Genomic DNA, 19,255 nt, shown 5'->3' with positions numbered 1-19,255 from the left:
AAGATTTTTATTTATTTATTATTTATTATTTTTCACATTTATATACCGCCCTATCTCCGTAGGGACTCAGGGTGGTTCACAGGCAAGTAAAAAGTACATATAAATACAGACTAAAATAACAATTAAAAAACTTATTCTACATAGCCGAATTATTAAAAACTATATAAATAATAAAACCCATTTAAAACCAGTAAATTTAAAATCTAATCCAGTCCTGCGCAGATGAATAAGTGTGTTTTAAGCTCGCGACGGAAGGTTCGGAGGTCCGGAAGTTGACGAAGTTCTGGAGGGAGTTCGTTCCAGAGGGTGGGAGCCCCCACAGAGAAGGCCCTTCCCCTGGGTGTCGCAAGACGGCACTGCCTAACTGACGGCACCCTGAGGAGTCCCTCTCTGTGAGAGCGCACGGGTCAGTGAGAGGTATTCGGTAGCAGTAGGCGGTCCCGTAAATAGCCCGGCCCTATGCCATTTTTGATGCATTATATTTGGAAATAAGTTTTATTCTTAGTCAACAAATTGATTTCTTTGGTTTCTTTGTTCAAAGATAGAGATAAACTGGATGGTAGAAAGATAAAAGACAGAAGAGTAATAAATAAATATTTTACTTTACTATTTGGTAAAGCTGTGCTTTGCAATTCACCATTTCAGAAACTCACTCTATCCCAGTGGTGGGATTCAGCCAGTTTGTGCCGGTTCGGGTGAACCATTTGTTAAATTGCTGGCTGGCCCCATCCTGCCCCTTCTAGGAGTCCCCATGCACCCCATTTTGGCTCCCAGGTAAGTGCAGGGAGGCCTACTAGGCCCAAAATGGGGGGGGGCAGCGGCATGGCCCCACATGTCCCATTTTTGCTCCCATGAGACTGCAGGGAAGCCTACTAGGTCCAAAAATGGGGCATGAGGGCAGCAGCCCCTCACTGCTCATTTTGTTCCCAGAGGGGTACAGGAGGCAGAGTCCTGCCTGTCACACCCCCTGGCCACTCCCACCATGCCCATGCCCACCCAGCTGGTCATCAGGGCAGAGCATCGGTTGTTAAATTATTTGAATCCCACCACTGCTCTATCCCAATGGCATATTTACAGAATTCCCAATCTGTTCACTGGATCCAAAATGTAACTCTTCTTAATTTGTCAGTGGTAGGACCTGCTGATTATTTTTTAGCAACTAATAATAACACCAATTATTTTTAGGAATAATAATGGTTCTATATTTTATTCAACCTGTTTCATGATTAATATGCTTATATAAGTTGCTTAAGCTTTTGCTCTGATCCTTGAAATATCTTCAGATGAAATAACAGCATCCTTTATTATTCAACATAGAAAAAGTCTACAATGCTACTGTTTTTAAATGCATTTGCTTTCCTTTAAAGATATTTCTTTAAATTATTAAAATATTATTAGATATTAAAATATCTAATCCTTTAGTCCAGGGATCTCCAACCTTGGCAACTTGAAGCCTGGCGGATTTCAACTCCCAGAAAGCTTTGCTGGCTGGGGAATTCTAGGAGTTGAAGTCCACCAGGCCTCAAGTTGCCAAGGTTGAAGATCCCCGCTTTAGACTATTATTTATTTATTTATTTATGTTTGTTTGTTTGTTTGTTTGTCTGTTACATTTATTTCCTGTTTTTCCTTTTGGAGCCTAAGGAAGGGTATATAGTGTTTTCTCTTCCATTGGTTTCCCACAACAACCATCTGTTGTAACATAAGCTTTGTGGCCAGGGAGGGGGAACTTAAACTTGGGCCCATTGGCTTCACAATGCACCTGTCTGTCTGTTATCTTGTGTCAATAGCTAACTCTGAACTCAAATTACATTTTCTTCTACTTACAGTATTTCTACTGTATTTGAGTATTTCTACTCAACTATTTAGTTGAGAGTGATTAGCCAAATCTTCTGATAGACTCTTGGAGAATTATAACACTTCTACTCAAGAGCTACACCTGCATATAACCAGTAATAACAGTGCACCCTTCAGGCAACAAAAGCACCATTGCAAGTTATTTTGTCAAGGACTCCGTTAATGCCAAAAAAGCTCTTGCCACTACTTACCAGGCTTATGTGTATCCAGTATTATACAGATAATTGCACTGGATCTCCTCCAGAAGAGATACTATAAACAACCACTAGCATGCAAGAAAAAGGAAGCCATAAAAGATAACTGGGCATAACTCATTCAGGCAGTAAAATTCAATGACTCACACTCATTCTGACATATCACATTAAGCTCACAAAGCAATAGTTCATCCACAGTACATGGGGCCTGGAAGGCATACTTTCAGGAATTCTACATGGACATCGCTGTTGAAAGGGGATGACATAACCAAACTATAAAAAATATGCTAATAGGGACACCAGTGACAGAGATCAAGTTGCTCAACTAAGACCAGAGAAAGCCTCAGGGAAAATACCTAATCACTCCAGAGGCCATTGAAAACAATTTGTCCTTGGTCTCTGGCATCCCTTTTTTTTCTGCATCAACACCTGTGGCTGAGTCCTCAAACAGTAGGGGCTTGTGACCACTGTCCCTATATATAAAAAATAGAAAAAGGAAAAACCTGCTAATTATATATTTATCAGGCTCCTCAGCACAATCTGTAAATGCTAGGCAAGGTATTTATAATCAGGCCTGGTTGGAACAAGAAATCATGTTTTCAGAAGAGCAAGATGAGGATTTCAGAAGAGATTTTCTAATCCTGGGATTAGAAAATTTAGAACTCCGCCGACTCCGACAAGACCTGTGTTTAACACACAGAATCATCTATTGCAATGTCCTTCCTGTTAAAGACTACTTCAGCTTCAATCACAATAATACAAGAGCAAACAATAGATTCAAACTTAATGTTAACCGCTTCAATCTTGATTGCAGAAAATATGACTTTTGTAACAGAGTTGTTAACGCTTGGAATACACTACCTGACTCTGTGGTCTCTTCTCAAACTCCCAAAAGTTTTAACCAAAAACTGTCTACCATTGACCTCACCCCATTCTTAAGAGGACTATAAGGGGCGTGCATAAGAGCACAAAAGTGCCTACCATTCCTGTCCTATTGTTTCTTTTCATTATATATAAGCTTATATGTTGTATAGTTGTTTTATGCTTATGCTTATATATAATGTTGTGACAAAATAAAATAAAAAAAAAAGTTGGCTTTGTGGAAGACCACTGATCAGTGCCTAGTAGCAATATCAATAGCATTTAGACTTATATACCACTTCAAGTACTTTACAGCCCTCTCTAAGCAGTTTACAGAGTCAGCATGTTGAAAAATAAGTGTTTTACAACACAACTTCCCTTTATGCCATTTTCATAGCTTTCAAAGTAGCTTTTGATTCCATTGTCTAAGCTAAGTAATGGGAAGTGCTGGAGGCCTTGTCTGACTGATATTTACTTTATTTAATATATATTCTACACGCTGGGCAGGCCATGTTGCAAGGATGCCAGACCATCGCATCCCTAAACAGCTCCTCTATGGTGAACTGTCTCAAGGAAAGCGACCGCACGGGGGACAAAGGAAGCAATACAAAGACACGTTGAAAGCCTCCTTCAAGTCCCTGGATATCAACACCACCTCCTGGGAAACTTTGGCACAAGATTGATCGACATGGCGCACACTGATCCACCAAGACTGCCAGACATCAGAGGACAGAAGAACAACCATAGCACAAGAGAAGCGAGCACTCTGCAAAGCCAGACTTGCAAATGCTGCAACAATGGTGCCCACACGTCTGCCCGACATGTGGCAGAACATTTCATGCCCATATAGGCCTTACCAGCCACCTGTTGACCAGAGGTAGGTTTCAATTTTTTTTACTTCCGGTTCTGTGGGTGTGGCTTGGTGGGCGTGGCATGGCTTGGTGGGGGTGGCTTGATGGGCATGGCAGAGGAAGGATACTGTAAAATCTCCATTCCCACCCCACTCCAAGAGAAGGATACTGTAAAATTTCCATTCCCTCCCCAATCCAGTGGAAGGTTACTACAAAATCCCCATTTCCTCCCGATCAGCTGGGACTTCGGAGGCAGAGAATAGATGGGGATGGGGCCAGTCAGAATTTTTACTACAGGTTCTCCAAATTACTCAAAATTTCCATTACCAGTTCTCCAGAACTGGTCAGAACCTGCTGAAACCCACCTCTGCTGCAGACACATCGTGGATAGGCCACAACCTGTTAGATGTCAAGGTCCTCTTTGAACACAATGAACAAACATCATGATATATTCCACATGAAGGAATTTTACTGAAAGCAAGAGGTAACCCCCGCTTCCACCCTCAGGCCAGTCCATTAGTGCCATTGAAACTGAGAAAGGGAAGGCTGCATATTGCTCCTACTTTTATTCAATTTCTGTAAACTCAGTGGTGGGTCATTCCTATATCATTAACTGTCCCTTCCCAAAACTTTCTGGAAGACACATCTCTATTCAACTCATGCAGCAATACTATCAAGAACACCTATTGGCCTTAAAGAAATACTGAGAGCACTAAAACAATACTGCTAGACCAGCTAGAACTCAATAACAGAAAACTAAAATCAGAAGGAGGCAAATATATGGTCCCAAGATAATGTTACAAGATTCAAAACGGGTCAGCCACTGAGACCAGAAGTTTAGTCTTCTGAATTTTTGGATTTGTGCGGGAGCCCATCTTCAGGGAACTTCTCTCATACATGAATGTGTGCTTTGGGCTACTTATGTATGCCTGGTTATGTGTGGCTTTTTAGTTGTTTGCAGTGTTGATAACTGACTATTAAGTAATTGGCCATTGTTCCTTGTGCTGCCAAATCCTTGGCTCATGAATACCTGATAAACTGGGGGCAATAAGTTGACTTTGTATAAATATACAAATAGAATGAGACTATTGCCTTACACAATGTAAGCCGCCCTGAGTCTTCGGAGAAGGGCAGGATATAAATGTAAAAAAAAATAAAAATCAGCCCTCCTGTTGACTGACAAGGGGCCTGTTACTCAGGTTTTAACCATTTCCCTGGTTATTTTTGTTGCTGCTCATCCAACAATCTTAGTAGCTGTAAAATTGAATGTATCTCTAAGTCTAGTGTAGTTTTTAATAAAATATTTATTTCATATAGAAGGAGGAATCTTATTATTTTAAGAATTAGAACTACAAATAAAAATCTCACTTATTATAATAATCTAAATTATTGGGAAGTTTTTCCCCATTACAAAGCACATATCTCAATAATTTAGGATGGATTTCTTCTTTTTAATCCAGCAATGAAAGAACATACCACTTGGTGGCAGTACAATAAACACTTTATTACTTTTTAAATAATGCAGCTATGAACAGAGACAGGGTATTACATTACCAGCTATTATTTCCTGATGTTTTTCGTTTAAATATTTCACGTGGATAAATTTATTCATGAAAAAATACTAGTTTTATTGTTGCTAATTGCTTACACAACTGCTTATGTTATTATACAATTGTTTATATAATTCACACAAGGTCATGTGCATGATAACAATGGGTGGATGAGAAATATAATCTGTTTGCTTAATGTGCTGCTACATGCATACATCTTTAAAAATAATACTGAATATAAAAATGCCTATTTTAGTGTCATGCAACGTCTTGATTCCTAATAAATCTGGAAAACTGATATCCTTGCCAATAAATCATGAGTGAGAAAAAGCCTTAGCCAAAAAGAAAAGCCAACCTAGCAACAAGTCTTTTTACCATCCTACCAACTTTTGAAATTAAATAACCCTCCACAAATAGTTGTAATATGCCCATGAATCAGATGTTATATTCTGCTTTTAAATACAGTGCAGCAAAATAATTTGCTCAGGCAAGTAGAATGGGAATGGGAATTCCTGGATCTGTTGGGTCATTCAGTTTTCTGAAATGCTATGAATTATAGTAGCATGGCTGGCTGTAAGGGTCTGAAGCTGGGAAGGTTTTACAGCAGTTCTCTTCCTTCCAGACTGGCTTTGATTTGGCTGATGAGAGACAAATTGTAGCCAGAGGTCAGAGGTGCATTTCTGGAGAACTGGTAGCGGAAATTTTGAGTAGTTCGGTGAACCAGTAAATACCAACTCTGACTGGCCCTGCCCCCATCTATTCTCTGCCTCCCGAGTCCCAGCTGATCAGGAGGAAATGGAGATTTTACAGTAACCTTCCCCTGGAGTGGGGAGGGAATGGAGATTTTACAGTATACTTCCTCTGCCATGCACACCAAGCCACACCCACCAAGCCACACCCACAGAACCGGTAATTAAAAAAAATTGAAACCCTCCACTGCCAGAGGTACTGTAATGATAGGTGCTGCAAAGGATCATGTTATCATAAATTAGCATTAATCTGCCCCAAATATTAATACAGCAGGTTGATGGCTCTTTGGGACTTATGATTTTATTCTGCTTTTAGCCCTGCATTCTGTTCGTTACTGCAAATTAATTAGAACCTTATGAATTGAACACAATAGAAACCTAAGTATGTAAGTAGATAAATGAAATATTAATTTGGCTTATCAGAAAAGTAATCAGATATATTAAAGTAGTTTTGCACAGCCTTTTATAGGACTTTTAAAGATCACATTCAGTCTCTGAATGGTTGGAGCGGGACAAAAAGCTAGTTTAAGTTCAATTCAGCTAATTTAGTACAATAAAGATGTTTTTTTCCCTGGGTTTTGATTAATTTCCATCTTCTATTACATTAAAATTTACAGTTGGCATTTCATTTCTCAACAGAAAGAAAAATACAGTGCAGACCTTTCTTTAAAAATCCCAAGAAATTTGTTAGGGATCCATAGTTGCCTTTTTTCTTCTGTGAACTGTACATCCTAAAAAAGTTTAACATGATTTCATTTTTTAAATAACTTTTAAAAAATTTTTCTGTATCCTTCTGCAAAAGAGTGCTTATGTTTACAACCTTTAATTGTCTTTATAGTCTATTTTATGAAAGCTTATTGCCTTTCATATAATTTTAAATGTATTATATGTTGGAAAATATTGTACCTAGTTATGTTTAATTCCCAAGAAACATAATACAAAAACTAAAATAGTAATTCATGTTGCAGACATGTTTCAATAAATAAGTTTGCATTGTAGTGTGAGTTTCTTCTGAAAATGAGCTTCAAAGCAGTAACAATCGGTACCAGCTTCTACCCATGCAAACAATGAGGTACCAGTTGTGAATCAATGGGAAATTATGGTTAGCGTGCAAAGAACCATAAGCCAGCAAGATAATGCAGCCTTAAACAATAGGCTTTAGGAGAAAAGCAATAACAAGCTCTACATTCAGAATAATCTGTTGATGCAATACAGTATGTATATAAGCATACATAAACCTACTTTGTTAAACATGTAAATATACTATATAAGATGAAAGGCAGAATTGCAATGCAAAGCATATGAATTTGGCATTGAATGTTTCCTCATATCAAGTTCACAGCTTGCATACGGTTGCAGTTCTTTCCAGTTAAACTTGGAAAAAACCTTCCCCCAAAATTCTAAAGAATGGTGGCTCAACAGACTAATGCAGTCTGTTATTAACACCATCTGCTTGCAATTATTGCAGGTTTAAGTCCTACCAGGCCCAAGGTTGACTCAGCCTTCCATCCTTTATAAGGTAGGTAAAATGAGGACCCAGATTGTTGGGGGCAATAAGTTGACTTTGTATATAATATACAAATGGATGAATACTATTGCTTGACATAGTGTAAGCCGCCCTGAGTCTTTGGAAAAGGGTGGGATATAAATGCAAAAAAAAAAAAAGAATGCTATCATAAATGAATAAGATATGGATCAAAAATTTCTTTCAATATAGCTTTCTATATCCTTATGGGTTAATCTAAATCCTTAAGATTTCCCACTTTATCTTCTCCTATTACAAAAGTGCTTAAATGAAACTCAGTGGAGTTCTATTGAATTATGCCTTCATAATTAGTTGCTCTCTTTTTTGAAAACTATTGTTATTCCAAAGTAAGAATTCTGATATACCACAATTACTAAGTAGAGACAAATATTTTTTACACAGACTAGCTTTCCAGAGGGATGGGCATTACTCTTAGACATTCCTCTTAAACCCATAAAATTCTTCATTTAATTTGCGTTGTCATGGACAGTAAATATTATCCTAGTCTTTCTAATAGCCACCTTCCAGTTCATCCAATACCTTCAGATAAATCTATTTGGGAAGACTAAAACCACTAAACAGATTTTTTTAAAAGACCAAACCAACATTATTGAATTAATTAGTAGAAGAAAAAAATTCAGAAGACTTCCATATTAGAGCTATATATTTTAAACATGTCTATATTGCTATTACTTGAACCATTTTAGTAACATCCAGGTTTACTGTGTAGGGCAATATTAATTAATCCCATATTTTCAAACATTTATTAAATATTTCTCTTCTTTTACCATGTTAGCAATATGCTTCTAACTAAAAAAGTTGTTATATTGGTTAGCTAAACATATCCCACTATCTGTCTTCTATATTGCCATTATGGTGTTGCATAAACTTTTAAAATAATCAAGCAACATTGCTAATGGAATACTGTAGCAAGATAATAGACTATTGCAATGTGTTAAAATATTAAGATGACATTTACTTTATAAGTACATGGCAAGTATCTTGTAACAGTCTTCTGCTTCAATAGTTTTGATTCTGCTACATAATACTATGTGTTTAATGAGCCACTGGCTATCATTATATAGAGAAATTGTATTTCAGTCACAGACAAAGAAAAGAAATACACTTATTCATATATACCTCAATCTAGAAAGATTAATAGCACATTAGAAGTATATATACTAAAATTATTTTACTAAATGTTCAGAAAGGCAGCTCCTAAAATGTATGTACTGTATTGTCTATGTGACAAACTAGTGTAATTTACATAATAATACTGGGAAATATAAGCACCAGGAAATGTCTGATAAGAATTGCATGATACTTTTTGAAAAATCAGTTCAAGACAGCCTAAATTGGACAAATGTTTAGTTTGCTTAGTTCATTTTGGCATCTCACATTTAAAATATTTTGCTTAAGATTAACTTCAGCTTTATATTCAAGAAAAAATAATACAACCCCATACACTCTCAGGCCTTTTAACTCTGCACTGAGGTATCCACAATATCCAATGTTTTAATTTCACCGACAACAGCAATATTGCACCATTATAACACAAATTCTATCCCTTTCATATAATGTACTAACATCACAATGTAGATACAAAGGGGGCAAGATTTACATTACAATAATGTAACACTGCTTTTATAAATTTCTATCTCTACAGAAGATAGAAAAGTAAGTTGGACATTTTGTAAGTTAGACATTCAAATATGAACTCATGTACAGACTTCTACAGCTGCCAGATTGTTAAATTTGATCTATGGTCTCTCCCATAAAGCCTGTAGTTGCTCAGTTGGTTCTATCATCTGCAGAGACATTTTATACAACACAGTATCAATTTGCAAATTCCTCTTTTCTTTTAAGAGAAGTTCTTTTCATGTTTCAGCCACTAACATTACACTGTTAGAATATTTCGCAAGGTTCTGTTTTGCTAAAGAAAACCTATGTTTCAATTCTTCTGAATGGCTTTTAGATTGATAATTTGTTTGGTTTCTTTTAAATGCTTGTCTGTTTCAGTTTATTGGATTATTTTCAAGATATCCTCTCTGTTATAAGGGCACTTTTACATGAAACTTCATGCCACTTCTCCAGATTAGGTTGATCACATGCTATTTATTGTTTTGGCTAAGCCGAAATGCTAACATTTTCTATTGCTATGATGGAATTTGAGGGTAATTCATGATCTTGCAGATCAAAACTACTGCCTTTTTCCTTTCTAAACCTTTCCTTCTTTGTGTAATGTGACTGCTGTACAATTTTGCTTATTTGAGGAGGGGGGTGGACAAAAACCAATCAGCCAACCAACCAACCAACCAACCAACCAACCACTAGCAGAATGTCTGCCAAAAAAGAGGTGGAAATAGACACATTTGTTTTCAATTTAATTTCTATTCAATCTATCTAAGCTGATGTATGCATGAGAGCCAATTGTATAAAGGGGTTAGGATGCTGAGTTTTAATCCTGCTTTAGGCATGGAAGCCAGATAACTGACTATGCCAAATTGTCCTTTTTCAGTCCCACAAAGAAGGAAGGCACTTGAGAACTGTTGCCAACAAAACTTCATGAAGTTGTCCATATAACTGCTAAACCTAAAATCACAAGCACGGAAAGAGATATTAGCATTTGCAAAAAATAGCAACCAAACTTGAAGATCTCTTAAAGTGGAAATTCCTAGAGTATTCCTGAAATATTAGGGATTTATGTTCCTTTTGCCTATTAGACTGCAAGTAATAGAAGTAGTCCTTGACATAATGGAGTTTGCCCATTGAAGTCATATACAGTGAAAGTCATAAATTAGGCCAGTCAAGTGACCACCCTGATTTTACAAACTTTTTTGAGTTAGTCATTAAGAAACCACAGTGATCTCAAAACGAATGCCAGGATGTTTAAGCAAACACCACAGTCATTAAATGGATACATTATTTGCTATTGTGTGGATTTGTCAAAAATCAGAAGTAACTTCCAGTGTTTGACAAAATCATCATAAAACACAGCATAAATGTGGCTGTGTTGCAGAGAGCTTAAAATGTGGTCAACTGTCCATGGGGGAATCAACCATTGGAACTTTGAAACCAGGTCATAACTCTTGTTTTGCAGCTAGTTCATGATTTCAAAAATTTGTTAAATGAATCTTTGTTAAATTTGGTTAGTTGTAAATCACAGACTACCTGTGGCATTATGCAGTTGAAGGTATTTAGGAAAGCAGATGGTATACAAAACTACCAACAGAGATTCATTTTATTTATTTATTTTTATCCTGCTGTTATTATTTTTTTTATAAACAACTCAAGTTAGTGAACATAACTACTTTCCTTATTCATCCTATTTCCCCCACAACAACCTTGGGGGGTAAATTGGCTGAAAGAGAGTGACTGACCCAAGGTTACTCAACTGGCTTTGATTGCAAAGGCAAGTCTAGAATTCACAATCTCCTGCTTTCTTACCTGGTGTCCTAACCAAAAGACCAAAATGGCTAAGATTTTCATATACATATTCAAAGAAGGAAGCTATGAAGACAGATCTATTTCTAATGGATTAGCATTGAGAAAGATGAGAATAAATATAAAGCTACGTAGTCCAATGTTACAAATAGTTCTCAAATTATGACTGGTTTCTTAGCAACTGATCAAAGTTAGAAATGGACCTCCACAGGGCTGAGCTGATTTGAAGTTCTGATGGCTACCCTACATCCTCCATGGTCATATGATCGTGACCATTTTGGGCACTTGGCAACCAGTCTGTATTTATGGTTGTTTGCAGCATCCCACAGTTATATGTCCATGATTTACTTCTAGTATCTGGCAAAAATGCCCATTGCAGCCAATAGATTTGCTTAACGACCATGGCATTCCCTTAACAACCATGGTGCTTCACTTAATGACATCATAGAAAACATCATAAAATTGGGCATGGTGGTGTGCTGACCCTCTTAATGGCCAGCACAATTTATGGTTGTAATCCTGGGCTCAGTTATGGTTGTAAATTCACAACTATCTGAATTCCAACATTTTATCTGCTGAATATTTTCTAAACTGCTGAAAATCTTCACATCTTTAATTTTCTTTCCTTCATTGCCTGCTCTTGTAAAGATTGTTTATTAGAGCCGGGGTCTCCAAACTTGACAACTTTAAGACTTGTAGACTTCAACTCCCAGAGTTCCTCAGCCAGCAAAGCTGGGAGTTGAAGTCCACAAATCTTAAAGTTGCCAAGGCTGGAGACCCCTGTATTAGAGGATAAGTTGACAATGTGCTAAGGGGAATTCAGAAGCTTGAGAATGAAACAACAGTATGGATCATTGCATTGGTCTTGGACCATGTATTAGAAATAAGAACTGTAAAACTAGAATGGGTCTTAGGTCACTGAGTTCAAATCATTACTTGATTGACAAAATCCAGAACTAGAGCACTTCCAGGAGATTATCTACAGAGCTTGAAAGTATTTTCCCCCTTTCTAGCAATTTCTTCTGTTGGTTAATTTACTTGTTTCTGTATGTTTCTCCTAATATTCAACCAAAATCTTATCCCCTATAATGATAGAAAAGGGAGGGAGGTGAATATATGTGTGTATGTATGTGTGTGTGTATGTATGTGGGTATATGTCATGGCACAGTTAGTTATTTGACCACTGTTATGCCACCCAAACTGTTTGCTAGTTTGCTTCATGGTGTTGGATATTACTTTTAAAACCCTTTATGACAGGGTCTAGGGTATCTGAGCAGCAGTCTTGGTCCAACGGGATTATCCCACACTACTTATTTCAGTGTCCTACTTCAGATCCCATTGCCAAAGAATTTTGGCTGGTTGGGTCCAGGAGAAGAGCCTTTTCTGTTCTACTTCCTGCAGTCTTGAATATTCTCCTGCTGGAGGTGAGGTCTGTTCCCACACTCCTGGCCTACCGGAAGAACCTGAAAACTTGGCTCTGTTGTCTGGCCTCAGGTGTGCTGCATTGGGGTAGAGAACTGTTTTGAAACTCATCAAATTTGGTACTCATCGCATTTTGATGTGAAACTTTTGTCCTGGTACTCATTGTTTGTTTGGTACTCAATGCACAAGCTATAACTTGTCAGTATCGGCTGCCTTGTGACTCACTACATTATTTTTTATGGGAAAAATTGGTTTGGTACTCATCCTTTTTTGTAGTTATCATGCCTTCCAGAACCAATTAATAATGAGTACTAAGGTACGACTGTATATGTAAACCACTCAGAGTTGCTATAACAGTGAGATGGGTGGCATTTGCTTTGGAGAAGAATCAAAAACAAGAGGAGCTAAAGAATGAAAAAAGAGCTAGCTGAAAAATCCAAAGTACTGATGTAATGGGCAGATGACCCTTAAATAAACATAATACCTAACACAACTCTGACAGAGTAGACAGAAAATAAAGAGGAAAATTGTGCAAAACTCAGCATCTCCATGTCCCAAAGGTGCTTTTCCAAAAGGCAACTGGATTAAAAGTCCAGTTGCCTTTTGAAAAAGCACCTTTGGGACAACCATGACCTGGATGACTGAAAAATCTCCACAGACATACAACATTCCCTTGTTATTACCTTGGGTTATCATTTCTAGTTCAAACCAATCATTAAAATTCACCCTAACCAATAGATCTCTTCTTGAGACAGATCTGTATATGTACCATATTTTTTGGACTATAAAACACAATTCCCCCTCCCCCCAAAGTGGGTGGAAATGTCTGTGCATCTTATACAGCAAATACTGTAGCGGGGGGAGGGGGATTGGTGCAGTGCTGATCAGCTGTTCTAGGCGACAGGGATTGCCGCCGCTGCCAATTGCTGCCAATAGCCAGCAAACGGGCCATGGCAGCAGCAAACAGGTCACAGTGGCAGCGAATGGGCTGTGGGGGTGGCAAACTGGCTGTGCCAGCTGCGAACGGATCACAGCAAACAGGTGGCAGCAAACAGACTGCGGCAGATGGACCACAGTAAATAGGCCATGGTGGCAGTGAACAGGCCAAAGCGAACAGGCAGTGGCAAATGGGCTGCGGCAAAAAGGCTGCAGTGGTGGTGAACAGGCCCCAGAGGTAGAGGCAGAATTTTTTTTCCTCCTCTAAAGCTAATACACGTCTTATAGTCCTAAAAATATGGTATATGCATGCATTCATGTATGTGAGTATGTATAAGAAGCCTCCAGACAAAATCAATAACTAAATGAATATCTACTGATTAAACATAATAATAAATAAAAAATTGTACTCCTTTTATCAAAGCAATTGATTCACCAGGAGAACAACCTTTACAAAGTAGTCTATACAAACTACATATAATCTTTAAAGGCATTCATATTTTTCAGCAGTGATGTATGCAGCCATTTGCCTCTCTGGGTTATTCACTCCCATCAACAATAAGAATGGAAGAAGTTAGTTCTTTCACAGATGTTTGGGTGGGAAACCTTGCCTTACTATTAATAAACACGGTATATTAGATGGTAGTAAAATGCTTTTATATCCACTAGATGGCACATGATGACCATGGTTAATACATTTTATTTCCACAAAACCTTCCATTCATGCCATAAATAAAGACCAGCATTATTAATTTATACCATTGCATCCACTCTGCTCAATGTTTGTTTAGCCAGCTGTTTCCTCTAATCCTGCTTAAACACCATTGATTAAAATCTCAAATATATTCAGAATATTTTTTTTTTACCCCAAAGAACATTTTGTTACCTGCATATTACAAGCTGTCTTTTCAAGTACAAGGCAACAGTTGAACTTCTAAATCTGGAGCCAGAATGTCTAATAATTCTTTAGAAATAACAAGATAATCTATTGGGAATAATGGAATTAAACACCTTGGCAAACTGATAAAGCTGATAAGATTTGCAGTTGCCAAGTCTAAAATATTTTAAAATAAAATCATTCCCAGTGCTTTGGGGCATTTTGCTTTTCATTTTAGTAACAAAGCAAGTAATATATTCAACCAGACATATTATTTTTCCTCATGAGTTGTAATCTGATTATAAACAATGTTTAGAATTTTCTCTCTAATAAAACATATAGGGAGAAGGTTATGTTAAACATATATAACTTACTCATATGTAAGTTAAATATAAATATATAAAAAGAACAATATTATGGTTAATGCACTATTTTACATAGTTATTTTTAATTGATTATCATTATTCCCATAGTAACATAGAGAAAACAGAAAAAAATAATGGTAAAGCTTTAAACATCGAATAGTATAAATAAGTAAAAGTTAGCTAATTAAGTTATTTTTTCATTTAAATTAAACTGGGATTGTCCTCTTTAATCTCTTAATTCAAATACTGTACACATCAGGTTCTTCATCAAAGTTGAATTTATTGGAAAGTTTTCAAATAATGAATGAATCAGGTTAACTAAAGCCTGCCCAATCTCAAAGTCGAATACCTTGGATTTAAGCAGTATTTTATGTAATACTGAAATCAATAAATGTTGAACTACTTGAGTACTTGAGTACTACTACTTGAGTACTACTACTACTACTACTACTACTACTACTACTACTCAAGTAGTACTATTCAAGTACTACTTGAGTAGTACTACTGTTGACATTAATTTTAACAATGCAAAATCTGTTTTATTAAAATTCATTAACCTTTATTAACATTGAACTGATGTAAATGGAAAGGCAGATTTAATTCAGAATTTGCATTATTCACATCCACTTTCCTGCTTTTTCTGGAAGATTATTTCATCTCCATCCAACCATACAGAATTTATAGAGTCTGGTGCTTTAATCACTATAAATTCATGGAACAAACACAATCCTGACCTTTGGTATTAGGGCATAAAGTTCTTTATCTTCTAATAACTGACTACTAAGAGTCCTACCATTTCCCTCCTCACATATTGGCAATGATATATTCACTACAAGGGGTGGCCTCCCACCTTATCATGATCATGGATTCCAATCACAGATGATCCCAATTGAAATTTTAACATGCTACACCCCAAAATTCTCCTTTTCCTGTTGTAAGGATTTTATATAGGGAAAATATAGTATTCTTTTTGCCTTTAGTGGATTATTTTCTGCTCCTTTCTACCTGTGTTTACTTATTCTTACTCAGTAACTACAATTTTCCTCCTCCTCCCCTTCCTGAGTTCTTATTGATCATTCCTATTTCACCAAGTCATGATGGTTTACACTTGAATATGAAGGGGATGCCATTCTCCAACACAGTCGTGACATGGTATGCAGTTCAATGGCTAGGGAACCAAAAGATCTCTGAGATAGTTTAGGGATCAATCTTTTCCTTTCTTTGGAATCAGGCATTTCTCTTACAACTGTTCTCTTCCTGCTCCCACACTGACCCACACAAAGAGCCACCCCTTCCACTTATAACTTTACCCACTGGAAGTTTCTTTACTATTTGCTCTCTGTAACAGGAAAAATAGATGGGAACTGATTATTTTTAATGTGTGTTAATCATATAACAAAAATTTCAAAGAGATAGAGAGGTGGCTGCAATTATAGTAGCTTCTTTCCCCCCCAAAAATGAGATATGCTCACAATACCTTTCTTTTTCTTTTCATAATAGATCAACAATGCAAATTCCTATAGGATGATTTTCCAACATTTCTTTATGACATTATTACAACCAACCTCCCTTATTTCAAAATTATTCAAGTTTTCCCTCCAGCTGTATAACTCCAGAGGAATGAATGGCTTTTTCTTAGTCTTTCCTAAGAATTTGTCAAACATCCTTGACTTCTTTAAAGACAAAACTCCATTGTCCACTCTCATCAGAGAACGTTTATATTTTAAAATCTTTGGTTCCTTGCCCAGGAGATATTTTACTTCTTGGCTTTATGAACCAACAAAAACTGGTTTCCTTAGAATTGCTCAGCTATTTTGCAGTGAAAAGGGTTAATTTATCCTTCTCTGCAATAGTTCCCTAACAGTCACATTCCCTATTGGTCAGATTTTCCACAGGTTCACCAACTAAATTTACAACCACAGTGTCTCTTGGTCTCAAATCTAGCCAATCTGACAACTTTTGCATCGAAAGATAGTAGCCTCCCATAGGAAAAGAATTTTGGGAATACATTCCACTTTTTTTTTTATGTCTTTCACACACTTTATGTCTTTCACACACTTTTTTTATGTCTTTCACACACTAATAATAGCCCACTAGTGTCAATTTGCTCTAGTACATTTAACTGCTGTTTTCTTTTCAATATTTATCCAAATTAATGCACTGGGAAAATAATACAATACACTAAGAGATGATTCAGAACCAGGACAAATTTAATAAAGCTCTTTTTCTAGAAGTTTTGTATTTCTTGGGATTATCTTTGTTTATCTCCATTCATATTCATGATTGCTTATTTATTAACATACTTATGTTTGTGTGTGTGTGTGTGTGTGTGTATGAATGATAAGTCATCTACACACACATGTGTGTGTGTGTGTGTGTAGATGACTTATCATTCAGAATATTATTCTCTGAATTCTTCATCTTCATAGTAACTTTTCTGTTCATTGTTATTATTTTTTAAAATCAGAATTAGAAAATTAACCCATGACCTAAACTGACCTAAGAAGAGAGAGCCTTTTGGATGCTAGATGATATTTCAGATATTGCACAAATGCCACTGTCTGCTTCTTGCTCCATACATGTGCCCTGGCTGAATATAATAACACCATTTTGTTCATTTTTAGTCCTATATGCCAAATACACTATGAATAACCAAAAGCATTTAGAACATAGCTAAACTCAAACTAAGCACTTTTAAAATGTTATCATTTAAATGGAGGATTTAGATCTCATAATTGGTGCTGTCTACCCCTCTTAGGTTTGTAAATCCCAGCTTTTCCGGCCAACCTGGAAAACCTTTGCCCTAACTTCACTGCCTTGATTTGTACTTGGTTTCTCTTAAAATTGTGTTAAATGTGAAGTTCTTAGTATCTATGTCTAAATTTTGTGTACTTTTTCCCAATTTAAATTTTGAATTCAAGAACATAATCTTTAGCAGGCAACCCCCATCTCTCCATAAATTGCTAGAATCCCATCAGTCCAGTGATTATGGCCAACAGTCAGCTATGGTGACCAATGTTGTAATAGTTACTCCTGCAGTTTTTTGTTCTATGAAATACCACCAACTGTGCAAAACCAGCCACCTTTCTGAATGCAAAATTATTATTTTCTGGATTTCCACAATTTCTATCCTTCCTTAGAGGTTCATCATTCAAGATCATGTCACCAGCTGCATCTTTTATCTAGAGCGCTGTTCTCTATGAGCAATATGGTTCAAGACTTGAAAAGGAACAGATAGATTCCCTGATATTCAGGTCATACCTGTATGTGAAAGAGAGGCTGATTTATGAAGAGAAAGATGACATCTTTTTGGACTTTAATCATTCACGAGATGCTTGTGTGCAATTCTGAAGTTCCTTGAAGTGTGATCTCTGCTCCTTCCCTTCTCTCTCTTTTGTGTTCTTTTCCCAAAACCACCATACCTGGGATGTCTTTAATTTCCCATTGGTTACCTTCCAGGAACTGTTATTCCTGCCCTGCTCAGTAAACATGGTCTAAATCAGCTAGGGATGATGGGATGATGGGAGTCATCCAACACAATTGGATGATGTCAAGTTGGGGAACACTAAGGATTGGACATCTTACATGTCTTACGTTTCCTTTATTTTAGAGGACTTCCAAGAAGTATTATTTTGGTTGCCATTATTACACCAACTGGGATTACTATAACTGTAAGCAAATGCAAAAAACAGCAAGCTGTTGATGCAGACACTGTATAAATATGATAAATAAATAATGAAAGCTTTCCTCCAGCCAAATTCAACTCCCATCGTTTCATTTTGCCAATAAGTGGACCACACTGGCTCTGGATGATGGGAACCCCAGTCCAATCTGACCTCAAATCATTCATTTGGGTGTGTATTCAGAGGGGGATTAAAAGATGAAACCTCTCTGCAGAGAGATAGTATAATAGCAAAGGCAAAAAGCTAGCTTTGGAAAGGCAGAAGAGTTGTCAGCAGAAAAGTTTGGCAAGCCCTACTCCCCGAGAGTTCCACAGGTTACCAGCGAACAAGTGGGAGAGACAGTAGAGCCTGAAGGTTATAGTTAGTTCAGAGTAGCCGGATACTATCCCACCCCGATCCCGGACTTGTACTTTTCCAGGTTTTTTATTTTTATTTTTTTTTACCTTTCCACAGCTTCAAAGCAAGCGGTGCCGCTTCCAAAAACTCTACTCTTTGCGCTCTCGCTTCTTGTGCCCCGCGCCAGCCAGAGGACGAAAGTCCCGATCCCGAGAGAAGAACGAAAGAGAGACTTCTTTCAGTCGACCGAGGACCACGTCAGACGCGAAGGAGGTTTCCAAGAATGCTGTTGCTGCTCGATGCGAGCACCGCTTCAAACCCCAGGAATGAAGGGGTGGAAAATTAGAAAGCCAAACACCGCGCTCGCACACGCCCAACGCCTCGCTCGCTTTGCTGGCTTCCCCCCCACCCTCCCCGTTCTTTCGCACAGCGTCCTCTTGTTCCTTCAGCCGCCCCGGCTGCTGCTGCTGCTGGACAGGGGCGTCCCTAAGGGTCTTGCCAGGTGCCCTGTCCTCCTGGCCCAACCTTTGAGGCCACCGCCCGCCCACAACCCACGTACGCCTCAGCTGTGCCTCCGAGGACAACTTGTCAAAGGGAGCTCAGCAGGG

The 19,255-nt window shown here is 37.5% G+C and overlaps 1 protein-coding gene across 1 annotated transcript in view; it reads right to left on the bottom strand.

Annotated features, from left to right (window-relative positions):
* HAPLN1 (hyaluronan and proteoglycan link protein 1) overlaps positions 1 to 19,027 on the bottom strand; it is a 66,542-nt gene extending 47,515 nt beyond the window's left edge. The window contains exon 1 of the mRNA XM_058171761.1: positions 18,755 to 19,027. The gene's annotated coding sequence lies outside the window, so the exon portion shown is untranslated. The remainder of the gene's footprint in view (positions 1 to 18,754) is intronic.
* Between the last annotated feature and the right edge of the window lie 228 nt (positions 19,028 to 19,255).

Source organism: Ahaetulla prasina, chromosome 2 (genome assembly GCF_028640845.1).
Source record: "Ahaetulla prasina isolate Xishuangbanna chromosome 2, ASM2864084v1, whole genome shotgun sequence".
Lineage (NCBI taxonomy): Eukaryota > Metazoa > Chordata > Lepidosauria > Squamata > Colubridae > Ahaetulla > Ahaetulla prasina.
Note: the sequence above shows the minus strand (reverse complement) of the source record. Positions and strands in the feature narration are given on the sequence as shown.